The sequence below is a fragment of the Oryzias latipes genome, chromosome 2 (genome assembly GCF_053564925.1).
Source record: "Oryzias latipes strain Hd-rR chromosome 2, Olatipes_Hd-rR_3.1".
NCBI classification, from domain to species: Eukaryota; Metazoa; Chordata; class Actinopteri; order Beloniformes; family Adrianichthyidae; genus Oryzias; species Oryzias latipes.
In genome coordinates, this window is record NC_136238.1 from 33,191,915 (window position 1) to 33,204,272 (window position 12,358).

General features: G+C 51.7%; 1 long non-coding RNA gene across 1 annotated transcript in view; it reads left to right on the top strand.

Moving 5' to 3' along the window:
- Window positions 1-10,230, top strand: part of LOC144988226 (uncharacterized) — a 237,683-nt gene extending 227,453 nt beyond the window's left edge. Inside the window, exons 2-4 of the long non-coding RNA XR_013652071.1 lie at window positions 7,674-7,850; window positions 8,883-9,056; window positions 9,373-10,230. This is a non-coding gene — a long non-coding RNA (uncharacterized LOC144988226). The remainder of the gene's footprint in view (window positions 1-7,673; window positions 7,851-8,882; window positions 9,057-9,372) is intronic.
- The last annotated feature ends 2,128 nt before the right edge of the window (window positions 10,231-12,358 follow it).

Here is a 12,358-nt window from a genome sequence, read left to right on the forward strand (position 1 = left end):
TTCATTGTACTTAAGGGGTAAGTACCAAGTAATATTCAAGTGAACATACCCAGTATTTAGGAATGAAAGTACCATGTAGTTGAGTGGAAATAGGGCTGACTTTCTTTTACAGTTACAGTTTCAGTGTACTTAAGGGGTAGTTTCTGTGGTAAATTCATGGTAAATACCATGAAACATGCAGCGAGTGCAGACCTAAAGGTCAAAGTACTTTATTTGTACTTACCTTGTTCTTACATGTGGTAAGTACCATAAAAGACACCTTTGCACAACATGTAAATACCCAGTAAGAATATTATAAATACCCAGTATGTACCACATAGGTATGAACCAAATTGTACCATATAAATACACAGTAAGTACCATGTAAGTACAGAGTAGACACAAAAAGTACCATGTAAGTACCCAGTAAAGTCCCATAGAAAGTACCATGTAAACACACTGTAAGTACCCAGTAAATTCCATAAAAAGTACCATGTAAGTACCCTGAAAGTACCCAGTAGTTACACTATAAGTACCATGTAAATACCACTTAAGTACACTGTAAGTACTGTACTGTAAAAGGAAGCGTTACCAACATTCCTCTTTGGACAGGCTTATTGTCAGACTAGTTAGTATTCAGATATTATTTAACTTAATGTTAATTTGTTTAAATTAAACTTAATAACAATAACTATTTGTTTTTAAAAGGCTGCTAGTAATTTTGAAGCTGGGGTAACTATGGTGCACTTGGGTTCTGTCTTTTCTCATCTACTTCTACCCTCCCTCTCTTCTCCATTTTTGATCATTTATCATTTAGTCCTCCACGCCTCTGTTTGGTGCAGTGCGATTCATGTATTGTCCCTTTTTCCCTCTCTCCTCCTGGGGAGTGGGAGTGTTTCCAGACTCCAGTTGGCTCATCCGTGCTCCTGTTCCTGACCGTGTACCTCGCCTTTGCTCCTGCTCCTACACCTGGCTGGATCCTGCCTTTGGCTCATCTCTGGCTCGTCTCTGCTCTCTGCCTGACCGAGTACCTCGTCTCTGCTCCTGCTCCTACACCTGGCTGTGGTTCCTGTCTGCGGCTCGACTCGCGCCCCTGACTGTACCCCCAACCACGGCTGGATGAAGCTCGTCTGCTGGACTTTACATATGTAGTTGTAGAGTTACATAAGTTAATTCTCTCTAAGAGTTCTGGTAAATCGCCTGTCCGTCCTGGGGGATGTGCGTGCGCACGGTTTTATAAATCCGAATATTTCTGTGCGTACGCACGTCCTATGTTTCATCCGTACGCCACTTCTGACGCAAATCCTACACAAAGTTTTATAAATGAGGCCCCAGGAGAGCAGCCCCCCGCCGCACCGGGAGAGCCCAACGCAGGGCCCCACCCGAGAAGGGCGCCCACAGCCCCAGACAAGCAGCCCATCACCACCCAGGAGTTCTGGGAACCCCCCGCCCCAACCCCAGGTACGAGCCAGGACCCCCCAAGGGAGACCCGCTCTGCACCCCAGGCAGCCACCCACCCGGCCCATGGTTGGTCCAGGGAGGAGCAAGGCAGGGGCCAGCCGTCCCCGCCCAGGAGGGGGGAACCCCGGGGAAAAAAGAGGGCCCACAGGGGCAAGGACCAGAACCCATCCCCCAGGGACACGGACACCCCCGGCTCAGGTGCGACACCCCCCCCCATGCGCGGAAAGAGCATCGCCGGGCCCAGGAAACCGGCACCCAGGGGACACGGCCGCCGTTGCCAAGGGCCCCGCGCCCCCCACCAGGGAAGGGGTAGGGGACATGTGGTCCTAGGTCCCACCTTCCTTGCGAAATGTGTGTGAATGTATGTGTATTTGTGAGGGTGTGCATGTGTGTGTTTGTGTTGGAATGTATATTTTGAGGGGGGAAGGGTGTGTGTACCAACTAAAATTGGCGAGTAGGGCACTGAAGGGACATCTCCTGATTACTCACAGTGATTTCCTCTCACCCCCCCCCCCCCCCCCACCAAGGGGCCCTAAATGTCTAAGGTGCGGTTAAAATTGGCGGGTAGGGTGCTAGGACATCTGCTGCTTGCTGGCAGTGATGTCCAAGCACCCCCCCCCCACCAAGGGCCCTACATGTCTAAGGTGCAAATACAACAGAAAGAGGGGGGCCCACGCCATACAGCAACCATGGGAGGGGGGACCACTGCCAAGTAGCCCTCCCCCAAAGCGCACCCCCTCACCCTAATATGAGGTTATATGAGGAAGGGGGTAAGTTGGTGTGACGGTGTGGCACCGTCAGATGCCGAGGGGAGGCCACACCGGGTTTTATTGTTTGTGTATTGTTGTATTTTGTTATTTAATGATTGCTACCTGTGGTGCCACCTGGAGGGAATGGAGAGCAACGCCCCGTGGGCGTGGCGTCCCATTTAAGAGGGAGCACTGCAGGTGGTGAAAGGAGGGGAGTGACGGAGTGTGCTGTGTGCTGCATGGCCCTGCGTGGTGCTCATTGTAGCAACAGTGTTGACAATAAACACAGAACCTCCTCACCTTGGTTCCTCTACATCCTTTCTCGGCGGGACCCCGCCACATATGGTGTCAGAAGTGGGATCGCAGAGGAGACCACAAAAAGGTGAGGACGCAGCTGCGTGGTGGGGACGACGATTCCCCGGCAGCTCAGCGCCTCCTCCAGGTACTCCATCCTCTGAGGAAGAGGGGCTGGATCCGGGTGGCCTTGGCAGTGCTTCAGGCCTGGCCAGGGGCCCGGAAAGCACAACGGCGTCCAGATTGGCGTCCGTGATGAGCGGCGGACCTCGCGGGCAGCAGGGGCGGACCGCCGGAGCACGGAGACGGCCGGAGGCGGGACGGGCACACCGCCCGGTACCACTGTCGCGGATGCAGGCGTTGGAGGCCTGCGCGGAGTTGGACAGGGGGCGGACCGGGCCGTCAGGGGAGTGCTCTGGGAGAGGCGTCACAACTCGCCTGTAACCTGCTGTCGGCGGCTCCGATCGGCTGGGGTGCCATCCGGGAGGAGACCAGCGGGGGCGTGTGGCCGAAGGAAGGGCCTTAGCCGGGGCTGGGACCGACTGGAGCGGCGCACCGAGGAGCGGATCGGAGGGATCGCCATCGTGGAGCGGCCGCAGCCCGTGCATCCAACCAACGCGAGGGCGTAGCTGGAGGAGCACGCGCCGGAGGACAGTCCCGCTGATGCCTGTGGACCAACCGGACAGGGCCTCTACATTAGGCGAGGGGCGCCTGCGGAACGGGTTGGTGGATTGGCGTGGGGCTTGCGCGGCGGCGGAGGGCTGGACTGGATCGCCGCACAACGTCGATCTCTCAGAGGAGGGGTATGGTGTGACGGTGTGGCACCGTCAGATGCCGAGGGGGGGCCACACCAGGTTTTATTGTTTGTGTAATAATGTATTTTGTTTTTTATTTTTATTTATGATTACCACCTGTGGTGCCGCCTGGACGGGAATGGAGAGCAACGCCCCGTGTGCGTGGCATCCCATTTAAAGGTGAGCACCGCAGGTGGTGAAGGGAGAGGAGTGACAGTGTGTGCTGTGTGCTGCCTGGCCCTGCGTGGTGCTCATTGTAGCAACAGTGTTGACAATAAACACAGAACCTCCTCACCTTGGCTGCTCTGCATCTTTTCTCGGCGGGACCCCGTCACAGTTGGGGATAGCTGGTAGACGGTCCCCCGGTGGTCAGACAACTGTCCCCTAGCCCCCCCCCCAGCATGGGGGCCAGGCCCCCCCAGCCCAGGGGCCCCATCCCCGAAGGCGCCGACACCCCAGGCCAAGCACCTCCCACCCCACACAGAGAGAGAGGAGCCAGAAAGCGCCGGCCCCCCGGAGCAAGCCCAGGCCCCCACCCCAAGCGCCGGCCCTAGAAGAGCTCTGGTCAGGCCTCGACGGGACCGAGGCAGCCAACCGGCCGGGGCAACCGGCGATTGCCTCAGCGGAGACCCCGACCAGTCAACCCCCCAAGGTCCCGTACCAATAGTGGGCTCCCCCTCCCCCCCAGAACGCCCCCCCACAGGACAGGGCCGACAAGCCCCCCACCCCAGACCCCGCAGCCGAAGCGGATGACACCCAGAGCGACCGGAGGTCCCAAGAGGGTTGTCCCCTCCCGTCCCAGAGCCAGGGAAGGGTTGATCCCAGCCCCAGGCGCAGATGGGCAGCCCGCCCAGCGTGGCCGCCCCCCCCCCCCCCCCCCCCCGAGCAGGGCCCCCCGCCAATCCCCCCCAGCACAGGCAAAGGGACCAACCCCCCCAAGCCAAGCCAAGCCAAGCCAGACCACCCCCCTCAATATATACATCCCAACATAAACACACACACATGCACACACACACTCTCTCAAACACACATACACGCACACACATTTTGCAAGGAAGGTGGGACCTAGGACCATCTGTCCCCTGCCTCTTCCCTGGTGGGGGGTACGGGCCCCTTTGCAACGGCGGCTGTGTCCCCGGGGTGCTGGCCTCCTGGGCCCGGCGGTGCTCTCTCCGCGCGGTGGGGGGGTTCACATTACATCTGAGCCGGGGGTGTTCGTGTCCCTGGGGGGTGGGTTCTGGTCCTTGCTCCTGAGTGCTGGGCCCCGCCAAATTTCCAACTGTGGCCGAGCCTGGTCGGGCCATATTTACAACACCCCTTGTGGGCCCTCTTTTTTCCCCGGGGTTCCCCCCTTCTGGGCGGGGGCGGCGGGCCCCTGCCTCGCTCCTCCCTGGACCAACCGTGGGCCGGGCGGATGGCTGCCTGGAGTGCGGAGTGGGTCTCCCTTGGGGGGTCCTGGCTCGTACCTGGGGTTGGGGCGGGGGGATGCCCCGAACTCCTGGGTGGTGGTGGGGTGCTCGTCTGGGGCTGTGGGCGTCCTTCTCCGGTGGGGCCCTGCGTTGGGTTCTCCCGGCGCGGCGGGGGGGCTGCTCTCCTGGTTGGGCTGGGGCGGCGCCCTCTTTCCCTCCGTGCCTCCCTGCTCTCTGGCTCTGGGGGCCTTGCGGCGGCCCTGCTGGCCCTGGCCTGGGTGGCGGGCTTGGTCCCCCGGGCGGCGGTTGTTCCCTGCCGGTTCCCGTGTGGCGTTGGGGGGATTCCGGCTGCCGCTGCTGGTGCGGTGGGGGTCTTGGGGTGGGGATGGCTGGGCACTCTCCCTCCTTCTTTTCACGTTCCACCATCCATTTTAGAAGAACATAAACACTCACCTGAGCACAGGTGTTAGCTCAACAGACTGAATGACTGAAATATTTCACACTAGTTGGTTTTAAGGCATAAGTATGCGTGTGAACACTATCTGTTTTGTGTACATGTCGACAGGTGGACATTTTTGCAACTAACAGGTGTGTTTATAACATTTGAGTGTGTGTGTGGACAGGCTCCGCCCTTTTTTTTTTTGTTTTTTTTTTCATTTGAACCTTACCATAATGATTAACAACCAGTAAACTTGCTGCTTTATGCTGCTTCATGGTCTTATCCCCCTTCCCCTCCTATTATCACCCCCTACCCCCCCTCTCTCTAACGTCCCTCTCTCTTCTTCCCCTCTTTCCTTTTCCGTCCGGTCCAACACCAAAGATTTTCAGACATGTTTGAAATTAATAAAGTTTGGCCTCAATTACAAAAGGGGTTTATTCAGACATACCTTTGGTTTGTCTGAAGATTAATAACCCCTCTTGTTAAAGTAAAATATGTCCAACCCAAGAGGCCCTCAGCTCTCATCTGTCTGCCTAGCTGTTGGACAGGACAAGTTAAAAAAAAAAAAAAAAAAAAAGCCAAGCCAGACCACCCCCCCACCACCACCCACACCCAAGCCCAGAGGACCCCGCAGCGCCCCCGCCCGCCCCACCCAGGCACCGGACCCGGCCCCCCGACCAACAGAGTCCCCTTTTTCTTTCCTATTTAAAAATTTATGGTTGACTTTTTGCACGAAAACTGATATTTGATGGAATATTAAAATATTCACACAAGCATGCTCAGTCAGGTGTGTTTTCCAAACTACATCTCAGAATTTCTTACCTTGCTGGAGTGACAGGATGATGATCTCAGTGGGATTTCTGGCATTTCTTGTTTCTAGTAATCCTCTGCAGACCAGGGGCCTCATTTATAAAACTTTGCGTAGGATTTGCGTCAGAAGTGGCGTACGGATGAAACATAGGACGTGCGTACGCACAGAAATATTCGGATTTATTAAACCGTGCGCACGCACATCCTACGCATCTTTCCCTTTATAAATCACAACCGATTCTAAATGCAGCGCAGCTTTTTGCGGCTACATGACACGCCCATAGTTGCCCATAAATAGTCCGTGAAACGCCCACAAATTAATATTCATGGCTTGCTAAATCATGGCAAACACAGAGAGGAAATCAAAAAAACGTAACTTCACTCAATGTGAAGTAGAAGTTATCGTTGGCGAGGTGGAAAAGAGGATAAAACATTGTTTGGAGGGCACAGTATGGGCATTACTAATGCCAAAAAGGCACGTGAGCGGCAAACGGTGGCAGACGCCGAAAATGCTGTAGCCTCATGACCTCGGACCGTGGCCGAAATATGAAAGAAATGATCGGACATCAAAGTCGAGGCAAAAAAACGTCTAGCGCTGCATCGGCAGAGTGTGTCCGCCACGTGGGGGGGGACCGGAGCTGACCCCTCTTGATGAGAAACTGGCCGCTATTATTGGGGAATCCCTATTAAGTCCCCCTTATCGGCGTCCTCCTCCGCCTCAGTCACCTGACTGAGACGGAGGAGGACGCCGACGCGCCAGGGTCAGGCTGACACAGGTAAGAGAAATAATTCAAATGAATGCAGTCGAGTCACATGTATGCAGGCTACACAATTACAGTTTATTAATATAGAAAATTTTTATTTTAGTTGCTGGGTGTTCCAGCGGGGCCAGTGGTTACGATGCTGCAGCTGAGCAGCCGTCTGGACCCAGCGTCTCCACGGCACGCGGCTCTCAACCCTCCAGCAGTGGACGTGTCCTCACCGATGCAGTCCTTGAAATGCAGAGGGGAGTCAGTAGTTCAATCAGAGAGGTGGCCAAGGAGTTGGGCGAAATCAAGATCGCCCTGACTGAAATAAACTGCACGATGAGGGAATTCTTAAATAAATAATATTTTCCACACCTCTTTTTCTTTATAAGCGACGCATCACTTCCAAACGCTGGCGCACAGCAGCAGCAAATGGCTCAAATGCGTGGGGATGGGGTTCAGGGTCGGGGCCAACACAGCAATCAGCGCCAGGGGGTAGAGGCACGTTTTTAAGCTGTGCCACATTGTGTAGCACAGCACATGCCAGCACGATTTGGCACACACTGTCACTTTCACGTGTTTCTTCCATCTGCCGACGGTGTCGCCATTTCTCATTTCACCCGTTTTTGTGCGTACGCCTGGGTCAGAGCTTGCGTGGAGGACCGCACATTTTCCCGTCAAGTTTGCTTTTTATAAATCTCAACTATTGCGTAGAGAGTGGCGTACGCCTTCTTTTGTGCGTACGCAACGTTTATAAATGAGGCCCCAGGTTAATATTCCGTCTTAGACAGGGGCGCAAAAAGTTGGTATGCAGCATACACCTCGCATAGGGGCGCCGGCCAAAGTTGTCCCCAAACCGAAGTTGTGAAAAATATCGTATTTTTTAATTTCACACTTGTTTGTGCACATATATTTACATTTATATGATCAGTCACAGAAGTAACCTCCAGCTGCATCACTGCTCCTGAACAGACTTTTCTCTCTGATTGCAGGTTGGGGGGCTGCAGTTTGTCAGGGATCAGCTGTAAAGTTCTGGTCTCAGCTCTGAAGAAAAACCCGTCTAATCTGACAGAATTGGACCTGAGCGGGAACCAGAACCTTCAGGATCCAGGAGTTCTTCATCTGTGTGGTTTTCTGGAGAGTCCAGACTGCAGACTGCAGACTCTGAGGTCAGACTCCATGTTTCAGTTGTGTTCAGATCAATATGATGACAAAGTTGTGTTGACCCAAAGTGAGCAGAAATGTCCAGATTCTGATCTGCAGCAGCATCTTCATGCAGCTGCTTGTTCTCTTCAAAGATCTGCAGAAGAACTTCTTCTTTTCTTCATGCAGCTGCTTGTTTCAAAGCTGTCTGCTGACATTTGTGCTCCACAAAGTTCTGCTTGCAGCCATCAGCTCTTCTTTGTGTCTTTGCTCCAACAGACTCCCTTAAAGCGCGTGCAGAAGAAGCAGCCGTGCACGCTCACATGCACTCTGAGTCCTGCTGCTGTGTTTCAGCAGATGCAGCTGAGAGTCCAGCGGCTGATGTTTGTGAGCAGACAGTGACAGAGTCATGCTGCAGCTGGATGCTGCTCTGACAGACACATCCTCCACAAAGATCCTCACATTTTCATCCACAAACATCATCACATCATCCATCAAAGCTCCCAGCAGCTTCTGACTCTTCATTCAGAGCTGAAGTCATGGATCAGGGATCAATGTCCAACATTTGCTGCTGACTCTTCTTCATCACTTCCTTCTTCTCTCTGCTTTGATCTGTTGGAGCTGAAAGTCTCTGCTTGAAGGGCTGCAGCAGAGAAGGACTGGAAGATCATCTCCTGAAAACTGGGAGGAAGACTTTCCAGCATCATCTGCTGAAATTCTCCCATGATTCAGTGTTGTTTGGAGAAGAGCTGAGCAGAAAGAGGAAGTGGACTTTTTCTGCTGCTGCAGAAACATCAGTTGGTTTGGATGCAGCCACAGGCTGATGTTTGACTTTCACACATCTGGACTTCTTTCCTGAAGCAGCTGCATGTTGTCCTGAATGTTCCTGAATGTTCTTCTCTGCTTCTGCTGGACTCTTCTGATCTGCTGCTGTTGCTTCACATCTTTGGACTTTTTCTAAACTTTCTGATCTTCTTCAGCTCTGAACTCTTTAGAAGAAGTGAAGGATGAAAAACATGAACTTTGTCTTTAAACTCAACTCTTTGTTCTGGAATCAGGTTATATGGCTGCAGGTTGTCAAAGTCCAGCTGTGCTGTTCTGGTCTCAGCTCTGAAGTCCAACCCGTCCCACCTGACAGAACTGGACCTGAGAGACAACAACCTTCAGTCTTCAGATGTTCAGCAGCTCCAGGATCTGGTGGAGAGTCCAAACTCCAAACTGCAGACTCTGAGGTCAGTAGAGGGTTGGAGTCAGTCCAGCTGCTTCCAGATGTTTGGTCCTAAAGTTAGTCTGAAAGCAAAGATGCAGAGTTTCCTGTGAAGCTGCAGCTTCTCAGTGAAGCTCTGAGGAGAATGATGACAGGCTTCAGGACAACAGTCAGCCAATCAGAGCAGCAGAAGCTCCAACAGGTGAAGATGACAGGAAGCTGCTGCTCTGAACAGGACTGAAGCTCCTGCTGCTCTTTCTGCTGCTGTGCTGCATCACTGACTGACAGACCGGGATCAGGAGACACTCCTTCATCTCTGTCTCTCTATTTTCTCTCTGCAGGTGGTTATTCTGATGTTCCTCCTGGAGGAGCAGAGAGGAGCAGCAGCAGCAGCTGGTCTGCAGAGATGTTGTGACTGGACGGTGTTCCTGGGAGGTGGAGAGCAGAGTGATGGAGGAATCAGAGGAAGTGGAGATGAGTGTCAGAGCCGCAGCAGGAACTGATCTGAGATCAGCTCCACTGTCTCTCTCAGCATCAAGTGGACAGTTATTGTGCTGCAGCTCCCCTGGTGGACGGATGGAGAACTGCACTTCCTCTTCTCATTCTAACTTGGAGTGTTGATCTGAAACATGGGTTGGATTCAGATGTTCAGCAGCTCCAGGATCTGGAGAAAAACAGACCTGCAGACAAACAGATTCTTTTCTAGATCATCACTTTCTTCTTTGATCTTCATTTGATGAACAGATGTGAGTTAGTGATGGACCAATCAAGGATTGAGGGAATCATTTATCAGACAGAACATTTCCGGATGACATATTATGTGTGGGTCAGGGGAAAACACAGTCAGGCGTTGGATCCTGGTTCTGTCTTTGGAACAGGGACAGAACCAGAACTCTGGATCACAAGATTCTGGTTCCAGATGTTTCTCACTTGATTTCTGTTCTCCAGAAACTCTCATTGACAAACAAACCCAGAGTTTCATTCAGAAACCTCCAACATGGTCATGTGACCAGAATGTTCATAGTTGAGACACGGACAAACGCTGTGGTCACATGACTCACTGGTTTGGATTCAAGTCCTTTGAAGTCAGTTTTTGGAGCAGAAATCCCGTCTGATCTCAGTTAGTGAACAAAAGTCTCTCAGTTGAATCATTTTTCTATCATCTCTGTTCTGTTGATGATCAAATATTGACTCATGCAGTATGAAAGACTCAGAGTTTTGCTTTGATTGATGTTTTCCACAGTTTTCTGACTGAACTTCCTTTTTCTTTGGTGTTTTGTGGGTAAAACTCTGTTCTTTTTCATGCTGACAGCATTTTTAGCTGCAGTTTTAAAGACGTTTCATTTAAATCCAGTTGAATCTCCTCATTTTCTAGAATGTCTAAACTAGTAGAAACTTTCTGAGCATAAAGCCTGTTTTCTCCAGAGGACATGAATGAACAGAGTGGATCTTAGTGAGGAATGACAGCCTCTGGATGCAGAGAATCACTTTGATGCAGCTGCTGCAACAACACCAACTGCATTGAAGCAGGAGGAAGAAGGGAGACACCTGCCGGCTGTTTGCAGAACTGCATCTTAGTGTCATAAGGCTTCAAACTAAAAGCTGTCTGTAAAATTCCTGCAGCCTGTTTGGATCTAATAAATGAGGACTATTTAATCAACTCTGTGTTTTCTATTGATTTCTGTCTTCATTGTATCTTTGACTCACAAACAGACTTGAATCTTTAGCCTTCCCCCTCATCCTGTTCCAGCTGTTCTAATCTTCATGTGTTTGGTTCCTTCTCAGTAGAAATGGGTTGGAAAAGAGCTTTGGAATGTTCAGGTGGTGCTGATGTCTTTCTAGATGGGGGTGGGCAGAACAGATGAGAGCCCCTCCCTCCTGATTCAGAGGGGAACAGTGGGCAGCAGCTGAAAGGAGGGAGTGGAAATGGGAAAAGTTCTCTGCAGGTTTCTCCTTTCCAAGAACAGAGGGACACGACTCCATGAACAGCAGAAGCTAAAGAGTTGGAAAACATGCCCAAAGCTGCAGCACCACCTGCAGAAAGATGCTTCCTCTTCAGGCTCCGCCCCTCCACATCAAGAAAGATCAGAGTTTCTGCTGAGCTGCTGTTGGAGCTTTTAGGGGGTCAGATCTTTAGGAACATTTGCTGTCAATGAAACCAGGAAGTAAAGTGTTTTTAGAGATCAAATTGATGACATAATCAGTTGTGGAAACACTGGAAAATGGAAATCCAGCAGAGAAGAAAACATCAGGAACTTCCTGCAGGACAAACTGTTCTAGACTGTTGGAGACAGGAACAGCTTTGGTCTGGAAGTTGTCCGTATTCTCAGATGAAATCTTCTCCTCCAATATCTGCTGCTTCCATCACCTGAGAGACTTGTTCTTCCATCCAACCTCAGCACCTTTGAAAGAACCGCCTACATGTAGGAGCTGGAGGCGGAGCTTAAATGGGATTTAAAAACTATGGACCAAAGTTCTCTTTCTGGATCAATCCGACAGCTTTGATGGACCTGATTGGGATGCAGTTCTGATCAACCGGATGGAGATCCAGTTGATTAGAGTCAATCATGTTTAGTTTTTTAATTTGAGGAAATCTTTTTTGCTATTTTGTTGTTGTCTGATGATGTCACAGCTTTAGTCTGTGTGGGACTTTGGGAGATTGTCTGTAAATATTCTGTATGTTCATGGAGATCCAGTTGACTGAGGTCTTTTGTCTGACGTCTGACACTAAATCTTCTAACAGATCTTCTACACTTGGTCTGATTTGAATGTCCAGCTCGCTGACTGTCCAGTTCTTTCAAACGTTGATGTCCTCTTTGTCTGGACTTCCTGCAGGTGTCCTGCTTTGTCCCTGTCTCTCTGTCTCCCTCTGCTGGTCATCTCTGCCATTGCTGTCCTCTGGCCTTTTCCTGCTGCTGTTGGTTTTTTCTCCACAGGTGTCCAGTATGACTGGCGGGGACTCCTGCTTCACCTGCAGCCCATCTCCACCCTCTGACTGTTTCTGACTGCTGTTCCAGGTCATGGCCGCCAGTCTGTCAGCTAACGTCTGATGGGATGGAGCTGACATCTGCTAGAAGATTTCCTGTCAGACATCAGACGTCTAGCAGCTGCTCTGCACTCTCTGATCACTCTGTCAGGAATGGTGTCTGGTCCAGCAGACCTCTGGGCGTTAACTCTTCATGGAGTCTTCCTCATGGCAGCCATTGTGAGACAGAGCAGCTGGTGGTCAGGAGGAGGGATGGTCTTCCTGGCTGTCATGTTGTTCTGAGCCTCAAACAGCCTAGAGGTCATTGGCTGCATCTAGAATGGAGGTGTGACTGTCACAGG